The 21101-nt window shown below is 46.7% G+C and overlaps 1 long non-coding RNA gene across 3 annotated transcripts; it reads left to right on the top strand.

Moving 5' to 3' along the window:
• Positions 1–1459: 1459 nt before the first annotated feature.
• Positions 1460–12647, top strand: LOC143695461 (uncharacterized). Of its 3 annotated transcripts, none has more exons than XR_013184669.1 (4): positions 1460–4787; positions 5133–5350; positions 8203–8331; positions 11039–12647. It is a non-coding gene; the product is annotated as an uncharacterized LOC143695461 (long non-coding RNA). The 3 variants fall into 3 exon arrangements; XR_013184668.1 differs by having other exon boundaries at positions 1490–1549; positions 2865–5350; XR_013184667.1 differs by having other exon boundaries at positions 1460–5350.
• Positions 12648–21101: the final 8454 nt, after the last annotated feature.

Below are 21101 nucleotides of genomic sequence, written 5' to 3'. Positions count from 1 at the left end.
AACTTTGGGTCTTTCATAGTTCAGTTTGATTTTAGACCTTGGGAAGTGTTCAGAGATCTTTGGCATGGGTTTGGTATGGCCATTTCCCAAAGAGCTGTCTGCTCCTCAGGCTTTCTGTGGCTGCTGGGGGCTCGTGCCAGCACTTCCAGTGCTGTCCCCTGGAGCAAGGGCTGCAAAGACCATTTGGCACTGACTGCAGATGGGAATGCCTGACTGTCTGCTGATGATTTGTCTGACCTGCTCCTCTGCTTTGTCCACATGCTGCTGACTCTCCCCTTGGGAGCTAATTCAGAGCAGGTCTCAGGAAGTTCTGCTCTCCTGAGGTCTCTATGCTGGTGGCCTGGCAGCTTGGGCTGAGAGGAAACAGTTGTCTGCACCTTTTGGACTGCAGTTGCTCTTTTCAGAGTTTGGGTGTTGTTTTGTTTGCGAGCTGGTCCTTGAATATTCTTAGTATAAAACATAATATAAATAAGTGAAAGCACATTTTCCTGACCTCCACTCATATAAAACCTGTTGTGTATAGCTTTCTCTTACATAACCCACCTGACTCCAAGAACAAATGTCCCTAATTTCTTCTAGATGATAGGCTTTGTAGAGATTTAAAGGGCAATTTCTCTCTCCTTCTCTTAGCTCTCACAAAGTATTACAATAAGGAACTGCAGTGACAGACAATACTTAAAGGCATGGTTTAGAAGTGATTCATCTGTGAAACACGGTGTAGCATATTTTATTGTATTTTAGCTAGTAAAAACTGTGCCTTCTAGCTCAGCTCTGTCATGCTGCATGGTAAATTACACTGATAGGAATCCCAGCCACACAGCTGAAAATAAGTACCCTCCATACAAGAGTTAATGTGGTAGATTTGTACTTAGACATGTATTTGTAAAATATTTAAGCTGCATGAGAAGGGTGTCTGTAGGAAGATGTGATTACAGGATCACAGAAGTGCAGCACGGGGCTGTCATATTTTAAGGTTAAAGAACAATCATTAGGCTTTGGTGGAGGAAGGGAGCCCTTTGAGTGGGGAACAGCCTGGGTCTTGCATCTGCTGCCCCAGCTGCAAGTCAGCCTCAGCTTGAAGGATGCTGTTTTTAATGGTTTTGGGACCCTCTTATATCACAGTCTTATGGTAGGAGAAGAGAGCTCCAGGAATTGCCTTCCTGTGGCAGCACATGCTTTATACCTGCTACTATCCAGGCAGAAAAGCACAGCTGATCTTCTCAACTTTACAGCAGCACCTCATCATCCCAGGGCTCTGAGTGCCTTAAACACACACAGCACTTTTACAAGCTCTTCAGCATATCTGGGCAGAGCCTCTTGGCACAAAGCAGTTCAGTCTGTAGTGCAACAGCCCTCAGGAAAGCAGAAAAAGAGGACAGGGGTCCTGATTGCACTGTGGTGATTTAGTCCTGCAGGGAGAAACATGCACCTCTGTGCTGTGACTGCCAGCCTTGAATCTTCTGTACTCATGGGTCTTATCTATTCTCCTAGTGCTAGCAGTTTTCCAGCCAAATGGAAAGGAGGACATGTTCAGGTACTACAGTACAAGGTAAAGTATTGGGAATTTTTGATTGCTGATTCCTAAATCACGCCCAGTCTAATCACACCCAGTCTAAATAAGCTCCAATTCACTGAAGTGTTTTAGCAGCCTTCCCTTGACTTCACTGAGCTCTAAGCAGATGTTTAAACTTAAGTGCATGCTTGAGTTTTGCTGAATCATACAGCAATAAAATATGCAGAGCTGGTCTTTAATATAACCTCCTGATTCATGTGAAAACTGCACATTTCCCGCAAAGCCTCCTTCCAGTTAATTAATGAGCATTAAGGACTCACATTTTTCTAGTGAAGAAGGGCCCCAAGGGATCACAGCAATTTGTGTTCATACCCTGAACGATCCCAGCACAATCTTTCCGTGGAGACAAAGCCCTGAGCACTCCCTCTGTGATAACCAAGCACTCCCATTTGATGGATGGCTTTTGGCTGCCTCTGACACCCCCCGGGTCAGGCGGGAGGACCTGGCCTCTGACCCGGCCCTTTCATCCCCTCTGGCTGGAAGTGTGCCCACTGCCTGGCTGATCCTGGGGGGCATGAGGGCAGTCTGCACCCTGGGAAAGCAAGGAGGGGCTGCCTCCTTGAATGTGAGTTCCCAACATTTCCTAAATCATACCAACTCCCCTTGCTGTTGATACAGCCTTCTCCACAAGCTTGACCAAAGGGGCCTGTGATCCGTGTCCACAGGACATGCCAGCCACAGGAAGCCCTGGCTGTAAATTTATTTTGGAGCAGAGCACAATGAATCAGAGCAGCTGGGTGTGACACAGGGAGGCAGACTGAGTGCCTCTGGAGTCAGGGACTGCCAGCCCTATGGCAAAGCATCCCAGGACCTTGTTAAGGTGGGACTCGAGCAGCCCCTGTCACAGGAGGGATGGGGGCACTCCTTCAGGACAGAAAACACAGGTTCCCAAAGTGCCAGGAACAGAGCTGGAGCTGAGTGCTGCAATGCAATTTTCTTGATGACCACTTTGTTTGGCAGCCAAGGTTTTACAGCAATGATCCTCGGTGGCTGTGAGTTGCACAGCTCAGTGCTTTCAAGGAAGTCACAGGGAGTTCCATGCTGGGGAGACCTCCTCCATCAGCAGATCACCCTATAAGGCCCATCCCTCTAGACTGAACAAGCTCCATCTTAAAACTACATAGGTTGGCTGAGGGCTTTTTTTTTTGTCCTTGATATTTACTCCCCACTACTGCTCTCCCAGGCCTGTTCCAGAAGCTTACTGTGCTGGTGAGAAACTGTTTAATTTCCACTCAGACTTATGTCAACATTGCCTGGTAGCTATTTCCCTTCTCTCTATTTATCCTCCTAGAAATCATTGCTCAGCCCCATTCCCAGCTCTGTGTGGTCCTCCTTCAGCTGGAAAAGCAGGGGAAAATGAGGAGATTGTTACAGGAAGCACTGGAGCAATAAAATCAGTGGTTGTGGTAAGATTTTTAGGAGGAGCGAGCCCAGCAAGGACACACACTTGGAATGCTGCTGGCAGGTGGGGCTGGGGGAGAGGGATGTCCCAGGGAAAGGAGCTGTCTGTCCTCAATGGGTGAGGACAGATCCTCCAACCAATGGTTCCAGCAAAGGAGCTGAGGGTGTTCCAAATGTCTGCAGTTAGGAGGAGTGATAAGACAAGGTTGATCAGAAGGAGAATACTGTGATATTTCATGAAGCACTGGGGCTGGGCTTGAAACAGAGAGGTATGTTCATCAGTTGTCAGCTATTTGGCCTGAGGAATGACACATTTCACCCTTTTTGTCCCCATAGGTGAAAAAACAGATTAATAACAGCCAGTCAGTCACCTCTCCCCAGGGTACTGGGAGGGTCAACGTCTGTAAAGGGTGTGGGCCATTTAAAGCAATAAAGAAATGTGAAGTAGCATTATTATTAACCTTCCTGTGCCTCAGTTCCCCATTTGTAAACTCTCACCCAGCACATTTTGATTGTTTCCTCAGGGAGCTCTGCCCAAGGAGATCTCAGCTGGAGCTGAGCTCTCCAGCTCCAGCCACTTGTAAACATGGCCCACTTGCCAAAGATGCTGGGACATGCTGAGATGGACCAGATCAAAATGTGAAGCTGATGATCAGAGTCTTAACAGGGATTTTTTCTGTTGTTCTGTTATTGCTGAATTCTATTTACTTTTGCAGTGCCCTTCTATTACTTGTCTTCTCTTTATTTTCCAGTTGGTTTCACATATGAGGTTCAAAATAAATTTCATGGAATATTAAGGAAGTTCCTTGTAGAGGTGTAATTTCACCCATCTCTTTAGTGACACTTCCTGTCCTTCAGGACAGCAGAGGTGAACCTCCTCTTTCAGCAGCACAATTTCAGGTATGTAACCACCTCTGAGCCACAGAGCTGGAAGTAAAAGAAATGCAGGGCAGAGGGAGAAGGCTTCAGGAGATGCAGGCCTGGGGATAGAAAGCTGAGTAACGCTCCAGGCTTGTAGCTGCATGTTGATTTGCATGTCTTCATTGTGCTGCTGTAAGGAGGTGCACCTTTTCTTCTGCACATTTCCTAAAATATGGTGTTATTAATGTTTTCAGTTGGTTCAAAGTGTGGGGAAAGGTTTTGTGGGTGTCAGGTCTGTTTGTTTATCTGCCTCATCTGAAGCCTGACTGCTCTCTTGCAGTGAAATGAGCCTTGTATCTGGTGAGCCGTGTGTCACTTCAGTTCTTCCCAAAACCTCCTTGCTGTCTTAATCTAGCAAAGTTGTTTTTCTTAAGCTTGGTTTGTTTGTCAAGTGAAGCATCATACATTGCCTGGAGTCAGGATGCAACTCTTGAAACCCAATAGTTTACAAGCTGCTTTTCCAGAAAGCTCAATTTACTTGGGATGAGTTATTCTGAAGTAATATTTTCTTTCCTGTTTATTTTTTCAGACAGATCTTCTGCTTTCCCCATGCCCTGTCACATTAAACCATTTATGCACAAAGTAAGCAGTTTGGGTTTGCCCTTGTGACTTTACTGGAACCAGTTGCTTATTCTTATCACAATTCTGCAAGTGCTTCAGCAAATGGAATTGTGAACTATCCACTGCAGCCACTGGATTTCAGTGCAGTTACAAGTGAAATCACATCCTAGTTTTAGGTTAATGGTTGGATATATGAATGCTGAAAGCTCTCTGAGTTTCTTCTTGTGAAATGCTGCAGTGTCCAGAGCGAGGTGCAAGTCTGGAGGAGAGCACACCTTGTTCAGAGGGAGCCACCAGCTCTGCAGTGGTCTTGGTCTTTCCTCAGAGGCTGGTAAGGGTGGTGTCACCACTGACAAAAACACAAGATGCACTCAGCCGAGGGAGAAAAACAAACCTTGAAATCCAACCAACTCATGGCTGAGTCTGCTCCCTCTGTCTTTCTTCCATGGGCTCACAAAAACATTTATTTCTTCTTTTGCAAGGGTGTTTGAAGCATTCTCTGAACAATAGTTTCTGTTCACTTTCGCAACACTAGAAATAACTGGAAGACAATGCTTGGTTTGTTTTTATTTCCTCTAGATTGCCATATCCAAATGTCTCTTCAATCTATTATATCTTAATACTTAAGCAAAGAATTACTCATGGAACTAACTCTTTTTTTTTTTCCCTCTTGAAGGCAGTCCCTGTTACTTCACAGCATGGAAACCAAGTGGGAAAGTAATCTATGCAAATTACATGTGCTTTTCTGCTTGAATCACGTTCCCTTCACTCACAGTAATGAGTCACTTGGCATAAAGTGGACTGTTACTATGAATGGAGAAAGCACATCGGGGCTCTGCTTCTCAAGAATTATTTCCACTTGCTGCATCTCATTTTGGCCTGGAACCACAAGGGGTGAGACTCTGCTGTCAGCTCCTCTGTACTTGAGGGACTGCAGCTCCTCAGATTTTCACTGGTCCTAGATCTTGCTAACTGCTGGTGCTGAGGGTGGTGCCTCATGGGCAGTCATCAAAGCTGCCTCACACAGTTCCTGAATACTGGCCACAGAGCCTTTTCCTGTAGTACTACTGAGACTAAGCCAACAACTGGCCTCGTTGAAGAGGAAGACAGAAGTGAGTCCCATCCCAAATGTGGAGTCTGAGAAGTGACTGCTCCAAATGCAGCCTGTCTGGCTGAGCTGAGCCAAGTCAGCTGCCATCTCAAAACTGGTCCTGTTTGTGTCAAGCAGGGCTACCTAAATCAAATTATTACTCTGGAAGATGTTTTTTCTTGTCGTTTTTCCTATATGGTAATTAACCCAGTGACCAGATGGTGAGGTCTGGTGCTTAGCCTGAAAACACGGGTGCCACAGAGCTTGGATTTCTTGCTCTCGGCTTCATATAAGCACTACAGCAAAAGCAACTCCCATGGGCATGACATGTTACACCTCCCCTGACCTTACACTGGCTTACATTGCTTTTTTTTTGACTAGAATACATAATTCTTATTTATTTATTGTAATGGAAACAGACAACTGACACTGAAGTATTATGACACTGCTGATTGATAGGTGAATGACAAGCCACAATGTCACTTTCTTATGAGAATAACTATCCTGAATTACAAGGGTAGTGAATTGAAACACATCCTTTAGAAAGATGCCTAATCCCATTTTTAAAACTCTGAGTGATGGTGAGCCTGCTGTCTTGTCAAGTAAGGTCTTTAATTGCCCTCACTGTGAGGACAGTGCATCTTATATCAAGTTTGGTTTTAATCTAATGGCATTGACTTGCCTTGTGACCTTGGAAGAGAAGGGATGGATCAGTTGTTTAAGGCTAAATTGATCCTGGAATTTATGTATTAATACACCTGCTCTGGAGAGCCTCCAGAGTTGTTTTGAACAGGTAAACCCTGAGTGGATTTTCAAGTTCAGGTCTTAATTTTTTGTGTGCTTTGTGAGTATCACTTTCCATTATTATTAGCCTGGGGTTTAAACTTTATTGAGCAGCTGGCCTGGGCTTGGTCTGTGCAGTGGCAGGTAAGACACTTGATCAAGCCTGTGACTCCTTTGTGCTTCCTGAGCTTCAGGAGGAGCAGTGGGGATGAGCCTCTGTGTACTTGTGAAGCTGTGATGTCATGGTGAGCACCTGGAAACCCCAAAGAGAAGAAATGCCACAGTGATGGTTTCACTGCAGCACTAAAGTGGTTGGAATACCCAGTGAGAAGCAACAAGTACAGTCTGAGTGACAGCCCAGGTGAACTGTCACACATCTGTCATCAGAGTAGCATTTAATTAATTAGGAGATAAATGACGATGCCATTAGGAGTGTATTGAGACCAGTGAGAAATGTTCCAGTGTTGACAGAAATCACATAAAAGAGCAGTCACTGAAATAGCTTCTCAGGTCTACACTGCTTTTGACGTGTTACTGAACATTGGGGAGCCCCTAAGCTTTAAAGTAGCATCTCTCTACCCTGATCTAGACAAATTACTTTTGTACCTTGATCTAAACAAACTCTGATCTCTTTGCTGCCGTGTAACTCACCTTGTCTGAGCCTAATCTGACTACTTTATTCTACCTCTGTGCTGGGAATTCACTCTATCATTAGCATTTCAATCTATTTAATTCACTGAGGGTCGCTGAGCAATGTAACCAAACCCATGCTAAGCTACCACTGGCAATTTAGCTGTCAGATAGTCTCACCTTCTATTTTTAGTTGCACTCAAATTCCTTGTTTAAGGGGGTGCACACTGAATTTCTGGATTAGCTTCCCCCTGACCCCTCTATTGTATCACTGCCAGTCACATTTAGGTTAGAGCCCTGTTTATGTTGTTCTGTTACACTAATTGCAGCTTGTCCAAGGTGTGGACAGTATTCTGGGAGACTCTGTTGACAAGCCAGTAACTCTGGGATTAAGCCCTCACATTTAGAGCCGAGAGAAGTCTGTATTAGTGCAGTGGAGAAAGTCTTTGCTAGGGAGACTTGTTAAACTGCAAAGCCAAGACCTCCAGAATCTTATAACCTAATTCTTCAGGCTGGATGGGCAGTCTCATCCTTGGCTCTCCATAAGGCATTCTGCAGTGCCAGATGCTTACACTTGAGTAGGGCAGGAATAGCATTGCCAAGGTTCATACCTTCAGAGACAGGAGGTTAGGTTAAGGCATGCAGCTGCACCATTTCTTTTCTAAAGAATTATTTCAAGCAGCTGTGCTCCCTGGCCTTCTGTGTCTTTTCAGTTATTTTCTCTTGCACAGATTCCACTACATCTTATTTTTATATTTATTTTCTCCTGGCACAGCTGTCTCCCCAAGCTTTGTGTTCTAATGACCTTCTTAGCAAGTACATATGCTGTGGTGTATATTTAGTTTTGAACCAGCTGATGGATCTTCTTAGGTGCAATTCAGGGCAGGAAGCAATTTGTTCCTGTTAACAGAGTTGTGTACACATGCGTGCTCTGCCTGTGTTAGTTACACTTTGGTTGCCTGTTGAACTCTGTATTCCAGTCACCTTGAAGTCTAATTTAAAAATTAAGCAATTAATGTGTATATTAAGCTTTCAAGAAGCATCTTTCTACCCTGATCTAGACAAATTACTTTTAAATTTCAATCTAAACAAACTTTGATCTCTTTGCTGCCCTTCCAACATACAATAAATGTTATATAGGCAGAAAGCAGGCCTTATTGAGAGGAAAACAGGCTGGCCATTTAAGGTGTAAAATTCTTGATCTGTCCTGTAACTTTGTGGTCACTTCTCTTCCTTTCTTCAGGCTCCAGCTGCCATGCAGCCTCTGAGTCCTGATGCTGTTTCCTGTGACAGGCACCCAGTGCATGCACCAGTGAGTCCTGCTGCCAGCCGGGCTGCCCTGTGAGGCTCCTCTGGGGGCTGATGCTCAGAGGTGAGTGATGCCAGACTGCCCTGCTTCCTCTGATTCCAGCTCTACCTGACACCAAATAAATATTTTCCTGTGCAAAGGCCAGTAAAGAGCTGTGGCTGCTCCCTAGGAGGGTCATGGCTGGGGATGAAACTGGAATGTTCATTGGGAGCCTCTGTAATATCCAATTCAGATTGCTGATGAATACATCCTGACTTTGGGCACATACCTCCTGTTAATACTAATGGGAATGTCACACATGAATGCTGGAGAATATTGCCCATTATTTTTGGTCTCAGAGCTCTGAGCTGAGAGATTCCCAGAGAAAAATGGCCATTTGCTGTATGTTGCAGGCTGCAATTCATTATATACAGTGCTTGGTGACTGTTATTTACCTTACAGAACTGTAATGCGATAAGAAGTCTATGTAAGCCACTTAATGGTCTGTCTACCTTAAAGAAAATGTGTACCTGATCAGCCTCTGATTTATGCCACTTTCACCCCAGTGCAACTCTATTGGCTCCACTGGTGTTACCCCTGATTTATGCCAGTCTTAGATGGACTTCATGAGTTTATGTACTTGATGTGACTCATGTATGCCAGGAGAAATGTAGTCTAATAAAATATCTGGCTGTGCATCGTAGCTGCAGGTTCCTTGCAGGACTGTTAACAGGAGTCCAACAGAACCATGCTCTGCTCCTCTGCAGTGCATATATATTTGAAGGGGTTATATCCCATATCTACAGAGATATAACTTAATGGTCTCATATTTGACTAATGTGCTGCCTCGCTGGCACAGTGTAGAGTTAGAGCAAGGCAGCAGACAGGGTAAATCTGTGGAATGAGAATAAGAACTTGAAACTTGACTGTGGGGTTTTTTTTTTTTCACTTGGTAGCTGAAGTTCTTTGCCTAGAAGAACTTCCCACAGATTGTGTCCCTTCCCTCTGAAAACAACTGTTCTTATTTCAATCATCTTGCTGCATCAGCACTTATATTTTGGCTTTTGGGTAGGAAAACAGTCATTTTATGATGTTTATACTGCAGTAACAGCCAGGACACATAGTCTTAGATGCAGGACTCCTTGTTCTAAAAAACGTGTAAACAGATCAGGAAACTGCTCTCTGGCTCAACCATCCTGTTAATGAGGGCTTCTCTGATCACCATGGCAGCTTTTATCACCTGGCCTTGTCTGCAAGGAAAGTGATCACTCCTCTAATCTCTGGAGCTGGAGCATCAGTCTGAGCTCTGGTGAAGTTGTTGGGGTGATATCCATTACCTCAGCTGGATTCCAGGTCAGCTCACCTTCTCTGGTGCTCCTGGCTCCTGATGGCCAGAGCTGACACCTGAGCCTGCTTTGTAGTTGATCCTTGTTTCCTTCATCATCTTTCCTTTTAAAGTTTGCCTGCTTTCCTGTTAAGGTCTCAGACACATTTTCATCTAATGAATATGAGTGACAGTACACTCAGGTGTAAAATACAGAGGCTGGGTGAATTCCTCAGGGAAAATGTCAAAACCTGTTTGAAATTAATTCTGTACTGCAGGGACAGCATGACACCTACTTAAACCTCAGAAAGGTGCATTTTGGAGACACTAGTAATCCTAAACTTGCTTCCCAGTCTGCACAGGTTTGTGGACAGCCTTTGCCAAGTGGTGTGATGGGAAACTGAGAAACTCTCAGATTGTGCTGCACTATTTTACCAACTCCATTGACTTGTTCCATTAAAAAAATAATTAAAAAATTAAAGCTGCTAAGTTCTTAAAATGGAAAGTGCATCTTTCTTGGCATTGTAAAACAGCAAGTTGAAGGCTTGCTCTGCCCGTACATAGCTGTAATTTATGTTTATGCTCTTGTAAGGGTCTGCTTGCCCTTGATGTATGTGCCTAAGTCCAGTCCCATTAACATTAATAGGAGCTGAATGCAAGCAGGGAGGTTTAGCTGGAATATTAGGAAACATTTCCCCAGTGAAAGGGTTGTCAAGAGCTGGAGCAGGCTGTCCAGGGAGGTGGTGGAGTCACCATCCCTAGAGGGATTTAAAGGATGTGTAGATGTGGTGCTTAAGGACATGGCTTGGTCGTGGCCTTGGCAGGGGGGTGGACCTGATGATGCTACAAGTCTTTTCTAACCTAAACGATTCCAGATTAGCTGATGCTGAATTCCCTAAACGCTGCCTTGAGTTCTAAAGCCCAGACTGGGTCCCTGCCTCTGCAGCTGATCAGTGCCTCACCACCCAGAGCTGCTCCCCTCCCCTCTGGCCACACAAACAGCCAAAGAAGGTTTTTTTCCAGGGCTGGAGCACTGCAGTCATGCTCCTGTTATGCAGGCTGGGGTTGTGCACAGGGGTGGCTGCTGGGAGGTGTCTGCCTGCCTTGGAAAAGCACCACAGGAAGGAGATTCATCAGCAAGGGATGTTTTCTGCTGAGCTCACACTGTAATGAGCCCAAGTCCCTGGGTGGAGAAAAGAGAGGTGACAGGAGGAGATGGGGAGATGGGAGGGGAACACTTGTTTCAGGCAACAAATCAGTTGCTAACTCTGATCCAAAGCCATTTGCATCGATGATGTTGGCCCACGGTGTGTTGGAAATATAAGGCACGCTGTAGACAGCTGCCCAAGGGAATACTAATTAGCTGCCAGGCAATTAATAATTAATCAGACTTTTGTTCATTGTGAAGACAGTGTTTTCTTTGGCAGCTTGATGGTGTTCTGAGTTTGCCTTGCCTTTCTTTCACAGGCTGATATCATCGTGCTGGAACCAGGCTTTGTGGCGACATGCTTCTCCCTCTCGCTGGCATCCAGCTCACCCTGGCCACATGTGCAGCCCAGGCCACGACCTCGGCCTTGGCTGGGCTCTGATGGCCCATTTAACAGTCACAGGCTGGAGAGGGAGCTGCTGCTGTGCTATTTTTAACCAGCTGGACAGTTAAATAATTCAGAGGCAGACACACACAGAGTGGTCTGGGCTGTGCCTGGGATCTGGGAGGGGAGAAGAGCATTGTATTGACCCTGCTGGGCTTGCTTGACCTTATCAAGCATGGGTTCTCAGGCTCTTTAACACAAACACAAAACAAAAACCAAACTTTCAGAAGTGAAATCCCTGCCTCACTGACGTCAATGGGACTCCTGGCTCTGACTGCAGTGGAGCCTGGATCACACTTAGCTCCAAGGCAAGAACTGTTCAGTATTTCCTTGCTTTCTAATGCTACAGAACTCTTTTACCATGACAAACTTATGGTGAGTGGAGTCCACAATGGGAAGTGTCAAAATTCCTGGGGGAAAAAAGGATTAATTTTAAGAAATCTCTTTTGAAACAGGATGTTGCATGTATAGCCACTCTCCCTGATTCTGGACTAAGAAGAGATCTACAGAAAAATATTTTCTCCCATCTCTCCAGCTCAGTTCCCCCCCCAGCTGTCCTGTGGAGTTGTCCACAGTTCAGTGGAAAGCTGACCCTCTCAGGGATGCCAGGAAGAGCACAAGACCTGCCAGCAAACCTGCTCCAGCGCAGAATTCACACAAGATCATTGACTCCTTTGGGCATCCCCCTGCTCCAGTGTGGGGTCTTCCCCAGGCACCAGGTGAGTATCTGCTCCACCATGGACCTTTATGGGCTACATGTGAACAGCCTGCCTCACCATGGCCATCATTCATTATGGGATGAGGGGAATTTCTACTCTGGTGCCTGGAGCCTCTCCCTTCACTGACCTTGGTGCCTACAGGGCTGTTTCTCTTGCTTCTTTCTCCAGCTGCAGTTGCACAGGAACTCCCATCCCCCATCCCCTCCCCACCACCCTTTTTAAAATCCCCTTTTTAAGTCTCAGAGGCTTTACCCCTGTCGATGATGGGCTGGGCCTTGGCCAGTGGTGGGTCCATCTTGGAGCCAGCTGGCTCTGACTCTGTTGGACACAGGGGAAGCTTCTGGCAGCTCCTCACAGAAGCCACCTCTGTAGCCCCCCTGCCACCAAAACCTTGTCATGCAAACCCAGTACACTTGTCCATCAAATAAAAGGCACAAACTCAGTCTTTAGGCACGAGGGAATCCACAGAGGAGCTCAACTTTGAAAGACAAATGCGCAGCAAACCAGGCTTCACTGATCCTGCTGTTAATAGGGCTGCTTGTTTCCTTTGATTCCTGTGTGTTAGCTCAGCTGTGCTTTGGGACCGAACAAGATCTTTGCACTAGTTCAATTTCAAACACGTGGTAAATGACTCTGTGCCTGGAGCACCCAAGGTTCCCGAGTGGTCTCTGTGCAGACACCAGAGCTGTTCCTGCTGCTGCCGAGATCAGGCAAAACACAGCTCCCTGTTCCAGAGCAACCAGTGCCCGCCGGAGCCTGGCTGATGCTGAGGAGGAGGAGGAGGAGGAGGAGGAGGAGGAGGAGGAGGAGGAGGAGGAGGAGGAGGAGGAGGAGGAGGAGGAGGAGGCTGCGAGTCCCTTGTGCCTTCCACACTTAAGGTTCTCGCCGTGTCCCCACGCCCAGATCATCACGACATTTGCAAACAGAGGCGTGTGAAGTCTTGTCAAAAGAATGTGGCTTGTGATGATGCTCGGTGGCTCGAATGAATAATTTGTGGCCAGGGTGACTCAGGCAGCGCGGGCTGACAGCCAGGAGCGGGCAGAGGAGCCAGGGGCTCGGCAGGCAGCATGTCCTGTCTGGGAGCATGGCATGTCTGAAAGGCCAGCTGTGTAACCCGTCTTCCTGAGAGCCCAGCAAGGAAAAAGGAATTTGGCCTCAGAGGTGTGTTTCTCTAGCCAAAAAGTATAGGCAAGTGGGTGGGAAGGCTGGACATCAGAGTTCACGTTTGCAGGTGGAAGTGATAGTGCACTTGGAAAACGTGACTCTGGGTTTATCCTCACCTCTTTTCTCTACAACTGAGTGATGCCTGTCTGTCCTTCCTTCTGAGCTTCAAGAAGACATTCCCTTGGGAGGGAAAAGCCCAGCCTGTTTGACAATGCATGCAAAATAGGATGCTATGCCCTGTACAGTGCAGAAGTTCAATTTTCAGATAATACAGAATTGGGATGTCTTATCTCATACTGCTGGTAGGCTCTCCTGAGAATCCACACAGCAAAATTTACCTGCTTAGTATGGTGAATTTAAATCACCAGAGCCACACTGGCAGAACTCTCCTGTGCAGAACCTCATTCTGGTCTAAAGTCCTTGAGTAATTATTCTGTAATAAAGTCACTTAAATTTTAGAATAGAGTGTCCATGTGGAGAAGTTATACTGGCACAGCTATAACAGGATAATTATTTTGTTATAGCTATGTCAGTCAATTTCTCAAGGCGTCAGTCACATGGGAAAGTTGAAATTATGTATTTTTTACAGTCTACAGCAATTCTTTATTTTTTAATGTCCATTAGTGCTTGACTAATGCTGAATGATAGTGGAAATTCTCCAGAACAAAGACAGTGCTCAGAGTTTCCTCGTGGTTATCAAAGGAATTTGGATCTATTCTGGTAAAACTAATATGTGATGAATTGGCAGTGACTGGGGGTTTATAGCTGAATTGACTGGGATTTATGAAACCGCAGTTTACTAAATTCAACTGAAACAGGTGAAACTCAGAAATTTGTAAAGTCCCTATTTATGTGTTAAGAGTTCTCAAGATTTTTAAGAGTACACAGAAAACCAGATTAAGATACAAAATTCTCTTATTTCCACACAGTGTTGGATGTTTCATATTTCAACACAGGACTTTATGACTAATTGTACCAATTTTGGGGATGTCTGAAACAGTTTAGTTCCTGAGTAAGTTGTTATGAAGTCTGTTCATTATGATTCATTATTAACTGTGGTGAAGACAGTCCTTTAGGACCAAACTGTACCTGTCAAGGACAATGGCAAATATGAGTTTTCTACGGAGATATGCCAGAGCTGGCTTGAGTCTGGAGATTAAAGCATTGCAGGAATTAAGAGCCTGGCTCCCCTCAGAGCTGTCTGTTGGAATGCTGGATGGAGCAAACAGGTGTCAACTGAATTTGTCACAGTCACATCTGAATCTGAGGTGAAGAGTTACCACAACAGGGAAAGCCAAAAATCTCAGTGCACATGAATGCACCGTGCAATTCCTGCACGCCAGGCTGGGCACACAGCGAGCTGCCTGGGGAGATGGGGCTTCTGCACAGCAAAGCAGACCTGGTATGGGCTTCATAGAAAGCATGACTCAAAATGAAACCTGCTGATGGCTGTCAGCTGTCTTACAGCAAAATGGTACCTAATTACATGTATTACATCTCCCTTCCTGGAAAAGGGGCTGGGTTTGAGGTGGAGGATGCCCATGTGCATATCCAAGTGGAGATGCCAGCTGGGAGGTACACAGGGACAAGGACAGAGTGTAGTCTGTAGGGCCACAGCTCCAGGCACATTTGGGTACATGGATGACTTCTTGGTCCCATTGGTGTCCTTGTCTTGCCCATGTCTCCTTGGGCACAGCCCATCCGTACCAAGGATGCTCCTCTGTCACCCTCTCCCAGTATCACCCTGACAGAATCAAAATTTTGATTTCAGTTTATCTCCATACATTCACTTCTTTGGTTCTTTATCTGAATTTAGGTTTTCTAGGGAAGGGGGGAGGCCCGTTTTGCACAGGGCACAAGGATAAAAAAAGGACATCTGTTTCCAGGGCTGCAACACAAAGGCTTAATCATGTTTCAGAATAACTGGAGTTATAAACTGATGGGGCATTTAAAATGTTATCTAGTTCCAAACATCAAATGTTCAAATTCTGCCTTAAGGGGACATTAGCTGATTATCAAATCACAATGAGATTCTTATAACTTTATTTTAATAAACAGTTTTCATAAATGTTAACATTTTAATGGATGATTACATTCATATTTAGCTAGCAGATGCATTCATGTTGATTGATGTTATTTCCGCGAATACCAAAGGAATTAAATAATGACTTGTCACTTATGGCAAAGAGCCGCTCTAGTATTTTTTAAATAAACAACATTATTTGCGGTGCTTGATCAGACGGCGATGCTGGGGTCAGCTGTAGGTTCGGGATCAGCTCCCAACAGAGCGGGCAGACCCTACAGCAACACCCCAAGCACGGGGGGACCGCGGGGAGCAGGGGAACCTCCCGCAGCCCTTTAGAGGCTGCCGTGTGTCCCTTGCCCGGCCCGGGCACGGCGGAGGGCCCAGCCCGGGCGGAGGGCGAGGGGCCGGGCCGGGAGGGCCGCAGTGGGCCCGGGGAGCGCGGCCCGGCCCGGCCCGGCCCAGTGCGGTGCTCTGTCCCCCTCTGGTGGCCACCCCGGGCCGGTGGCTGTGCGGGATCCGCTGCGGGCTGCCCCAGAGCCCCGGGCCGGCTGCGGGGCTCCTGCCGCCCTCAGGGGCCGGTGCTGTGCGGTACCCGCTGCGGGCTGCCCCAGCCCGGGGCTCCTGCCGCCCTCAGGGGCCGGTGCTGTGCGGGTCCCGCTGCGGGCTGCCCCAGCCCGGGGCTCCTGCCGCCCTCACGGGCCGGTGCTGTGCGGGTCCCGCTGCGGGCTGCCCCAGCCCGGGGCTCCTGCCGCCCTCAGGGGCCGGTGCTGTGCGGGTCCCGCTGCGGGCTGCCCCAGCCCGGGGCTCCTGCCGCCCTCAGGGGCCGGTGCTGTGCGGGACCCGCTGCGGGCTGCCCCAGCCCGGGGCTCCTGCCGCCCTCAGGGGCCGCCCCGCACTCGGCCCCGCAGCCCGGGCAATTGGCAATGCCAAGGCACCTGTGGCCGGCGCCGCCCCGGCTCGGGGTCGGGCAGCTGGGTCGGAGCTCCCTGGCAGGCACATGTGTTCCCAATAAAGAACAGATCTGGGGGTTTACGTGGCTTTGCAGGGTAAAGTGGCGGCTGAAGCGCGGCGGCCCCAGAGCTCCTGCTGCTGCCTGCTGCCATCCCCAGCCGGCGTGGGAAGAAGGGGCACAGAGCCCTGCCGTGCGGGAGTTCCATGGTGAAGAACCCTAGAGAGGGACTTCAATTGTGATGAAGGCGTGCAGAACCTGTCCTGTGCGGGTTCTGCTGGGATGAAGCCTGCGGAGCCCCACTGTGAGTTCTTCGGGATGCAGGTCTGCAGAGCCTGCTGTGTGATCCCTGTTGGGATGAAGGCTGCAGAGTCCACTGTGTGATCCCTTTTGGGATGCAGGTCTGCAGAGCCCACTGTGTGATCCCTTTTGGGATGAAGGTGGCCAGAGCCTGCTGTGTGATCCTCGTTGGGATGAAGGCGGCAGAGCCCACTGCGTGATCCCCGTTGGGATGAAGGTCTGCAGAGCACTACCATGAGGTATGTGGGGTCTGAGCTATTTGCTCCCAGTGCCTTAGGGAGCGTTGGAGGTTTTGTGGTGCTGGGATGATGGTGGATGAGGAAGAGCTGTACTGGGGATGATCTCTTTTAGGGTCAGTTCTTGATGGCTGACTTTTGGGCAGCTCACCAGGAGAGCCTCTTGGTGTTTTATCCTTGTATGTTTCCTGGTGATCGAGTTTTTTTCCAAGAGACCTGAAACAAACCCTTGATGCCCTGTGGTCTTTTTGGACCTTGGTGGCTCCTGTGTGCCCATACTGAGACAAGTGGCTGTGTCTTTAAGAGGCAGAATTAAGCAAGTGTGTTTTTTGCCTGCTTTCCAGAAGTAGTTATTAGGTTTGAGGGATCGGTTATCTGATCCAGCATGACAGATGGATGCAATGTTTTTGTCTATGATGACTAAACCTATAGAGATTGCATAAATAACTTCAAGGTACATGTTCTGATTTCATTGTGTGTTTACATGTAGGTGTATGTATATACTTAAAAAAACCCAACAACAAAACCAACACAGAAAATCTCAGTGGTGATCCTCTGCCACAAATGGCTTGAAAACTTTGCCCTTTTTGCATCTGTGCCCTGATATCTATGAGTGACCCTAACATAGCTGTGAGTTAGTCTGCTGTCCATGAAATGTCTGAGACTTTGTGGAAGGCAGCTCCAAACTCATTCCAGCTTGTTGCCTGCAGAGATCCAGGAGAGCTCCAAGTGCCAGCAGTGATGTTTGCTGTCCCAGCCACACTGGCTCAGGGTGGGAAGCTCATTCATGGGGTGCCATGGTCCTGTCCCTGGCTGGCAGAGCCTGATATCTGATACGCAGTTTTCTGCTGCAAATAGCTTGTGTTGCTTAAAGTATTCAAATCCTACTGAAATGTCTGAAGTAGAAGATACAGCTTTGCATTCACTGAAAGTACCCAGAGCTGGTTGCTAAGTCCTGGTTGCATCCTCCTAGTTAGCAGCCTGGTTGTTTCCTGTGGGATTTCATTTTACCTCACTGTGGACCTGTGTATCTCATGCTTTTAGGCATTTGACTCCTGTCATGTAACTCCTCTGCAGTTGTACTTGTGTTATGTCTTTCCCTGGTAATACACCGTGGTGTTTCTGCTGCTCACTGAACTCGGGCACTGTAGGTAGTGGCTGGATGTGAAGCTGTGTGCTTCTGGGGTTGCTGTGTGTTTAGCAGGGAGATTTCCTGGATCAGCAGGAAATCTTGGGCTGTTGTTGTCTGCTTTAATGAGCAAAGGTACCTGCTGAGACCCCTGCTGAAAGCAGAGCACCCTAAAGCATGGTTCAATGATGAAGTGCTCCTGGGAGAAACTGCTCCAGGATCACTGGAGCAGTTCTTAATCTACTGAAGATCCCCTCTAATGCTGGCAGGCGACAATTGTTGTGCTGCAGCTGCATTTCTGCAGTGACAGGAGTGTCTTGGGGGACTGAAATGTCCTTCTAAAGAGGTTCCCAGGCTGACTTCTGGGACCAGCTTCTGCCATTGCCTTTTCTTTGTAATCAACCACCTAAGCTGCTTGGAGGCTGAGTTGCATTTACCTTTGAGCTAGTTCATATACAAATGCCAGTTAAAATACAAAAAGGAATTTCTAAAACTGCTTATGAAATAGTTTGCCTGTGAGACCAGTTTCTATATAAACAGATTTTACATAGATTCTTGTGATGGTCATGTCATAGGGCATCACTGAAGATCTCTACTAGAGTCATTAACAAGTCTTGACTGCTGATTTTAAATGGCTGCTTTTAGTCATAAGGAAAGATAGGCTTTTTACCAGCTAATCAGGCTGTCAATATGGTGTATGTATTATGGTTTGTGTGTTTGGGTTTTTTTTACCCCTGAATGACTGTCCAAAAACAACCAGTGATACTGGATAGGAGAGGAGAACTGTTCAAGAGAAGCATGTTGGCCACCCATGACTTCCAGCAGACATGGAGATGGCCTTTCTTAGGTGGTGGACAGAGTAAACATTATACCCAAGTCAACCAAAATAAATTGCAAACTGAATTACAGCCTTTTAAAGGAAATCCAGCACTGAAAAAAGAGGCAAACAAAATCCCAGCCAAAAGTCACAGGTCCCATAGCTAGAAGGAGTATGGTGAAGATAAAAACCTGGTGCTGCAATATGCTGTGGGCAAAAGCAGGGTGGACAATTTGGCTGTGCTTGTTCTGGTGTACTTTTGAGGGTAGCAGGTGCCATTTTGATCTCAGACTTTCTCTGTGAAAGCAAACATTATTAAACAAATGCTGGCCTGTATTTCTCCCATGCAGAAGTAGTCACTTTTTGGGCTCTCCAGAATGGCCACATGGCAGATCTGTCTGTGCCTTGGAGCCATTTCTGATGGACACTTTTATAAAAGCCAACTGCAGAACTCCAAACTATTTCCCACACACTTGAGAGGGATTAGCTAATGCTTCAGTGCCGTGCTTCAGTGATGAAGAACAATGTTGTCATATTGCTGGCAGAGTTAACTTTGGACTGGAAAACCCATTGAGCAGGGAGTATTATTGGTTCCTGGCTCTGCTGTACCCTTTCATGGGTGCTCTTAGGCAATGATTGGCCCTAAGAGGGGATCCCAAAAGGATTTGTACAGAATGGAGATACAGCTCCAGTCCTCGAGATCTCAGCTTCTGGCTGATCCTTATGGTTCTGACACAAAGTGGTCTGTGGCTGGAAAACTTCCTGAAAGTGTGTGTAGGCTTCTTACTAAGAAACTGCTTTTACCACAGTGAGCTGCTTTGTGCTCAGCCCCAACTTAAGGAAACTAAAAAAGTGAACCTGTTCCAGTCCTGGTACAAAGACTTACTACCCATGCTGAGCAGTAAGAGAAAGGAGGGTGGCATGAAAAGAGGGTGCTAAGCACCCAGTCCTGAGGGAAGTGAATTTTGCAGAGATAGGAAACAGGAGGAGAGGAATTGCTGTCCTATACCAGTGCTTGTCAACCAGAGCAGGGCTCTTCCCCTTAATCCAGAGGGCTCTGCTCTTTGTGAAGCAGAGTGGTCCAGCTGGCTCATGCCAGGACCCTTCCACTCCTTATCACCTGAGATTACTTTAACTCCATAGTTTGTGTTGCCTGTTTTTGACATATTTCATGCTGGGAACTCCTCAGCCCGTGGTGGCCAGAGGTTAACTCAGCTGAGAGCTGGCTTCCACTGAAATGTGCCTACTTTCTCAAGACTAGGTTTGTGCTTTTAACAGATGTCTAATTCTCTTTTCCCTCTAGGCCAGGGAGGTTAATTGGAGGAAAGTGACTGTACATCGGGCCCAAGAGCCTCCTACAGAGATACTTGGCACAAATAAATCAGCCTATTTTTGATGAATAACAAGGCCCCAAAGGCTCTAGTTCTTGCTGCCTGCACAAATTGCAGGTATAAATTTCACAGCTGATCACAGGGACTCCAGAATTCAATTAACTCTCAGCTCATTTAAAAAAAAAATGCTGCCTGCCTATTTAATTATGAGTGTCACTGATACTACACATGCTGTTCAGGAAAACTCCAATTAATAAAGCATTGCATCATTAATATGAGTGACAGCATGAAGCCTGTGACTCTCTGAGGAGTCTGCCTTGACCCTCTGCAATGACAGACTTGGGATTTAATGGAAAGGAGAATCCTTTCCTTCAGGTTTGGGTGATGCTGAGGGAGCTCCATGCTTTGCAGGCTGTTCTGGATGCCCTGTTTTGTGGTTGGGATGTAATGCAGTGTTGGGAACTGATGATTTAGACCTTCTGGTACTTGGGTAAACTTCTAGGGTCCCTGATTGTGGGGATGGGGCTGCACAGAAACACATGGGGCAAAAATCTGCAAGGATTTTTGGAAGGAAAATGCAAAGATTAACGTGTAAGGCACGGTGAGAAGAAGACAGCAACATTCTTCATGTACTGCCTTTACCACATTAAAGCACATTTCACTGCCAGGAAGGGTGTTAACCAAAGCTGTACAAATAACCACATCTCTGCAGAATGTTTCATTTTCAAGTGTTCTTGATTTAAATTTAGCTCAGTCTCAAAGATCTATCAATAAACAGACACGTTTCATTTTGACTTTCTAACGTGTCTTTCATTTTAAGCCCAAATTGATCTGATCTGGTTATTCCATGCCTCTGCCTGTGCCTATCCTGCTTTTCTCTTGATTTCATACCTTGCAGGTTGTGTTATTGGAAGTGGTCTCCATTTTTGCAGCTGTGTCCTTCCACTTCAGGAGGGTGTCTGTGCCAAATGGCTCTTACCACAACTGAAGTATCAGAGTGATATACAGAAGGTACTTGGCCTGTCTCCCAAACTGTGTCACTCTTCCCTCAGTCACTGTGTCCAACCCACAAGGATCACAGACTGGCATTTTCTTTATTTGTTCTACAGATCATGTCCAGTTAGCACCTCAGTTTTCTGAATTCTGCTTTCTCTTCTCACTACTGGTTTTGTTGGGTTTTTGTTTTTTTTTTTTTTTTCCCTGAGCAGCTCTGTTCCTGACTGCAGCAATCTTCTTTCCAGTACTGGCAAAAACAATCTCACTGCTC

The sequence above is a fragment of the Agelaius phoeniceus genome, chromosome 18, assembly GCF_051311805.1.
Source record: "Agelaius phoeniceus isolate bAgePho1 chromosome 18, bAgePho1.hap1, whole genome shotgun sequence".
NCBI lineage: Eukaryota > Metazoa > Chordata > Aves > Passeriformes > Icteridae > Agelaius > Agelaius phoeniceus.
This window is presented reverse-complemented; position numbering and strand designations above follow the sequence as displayed.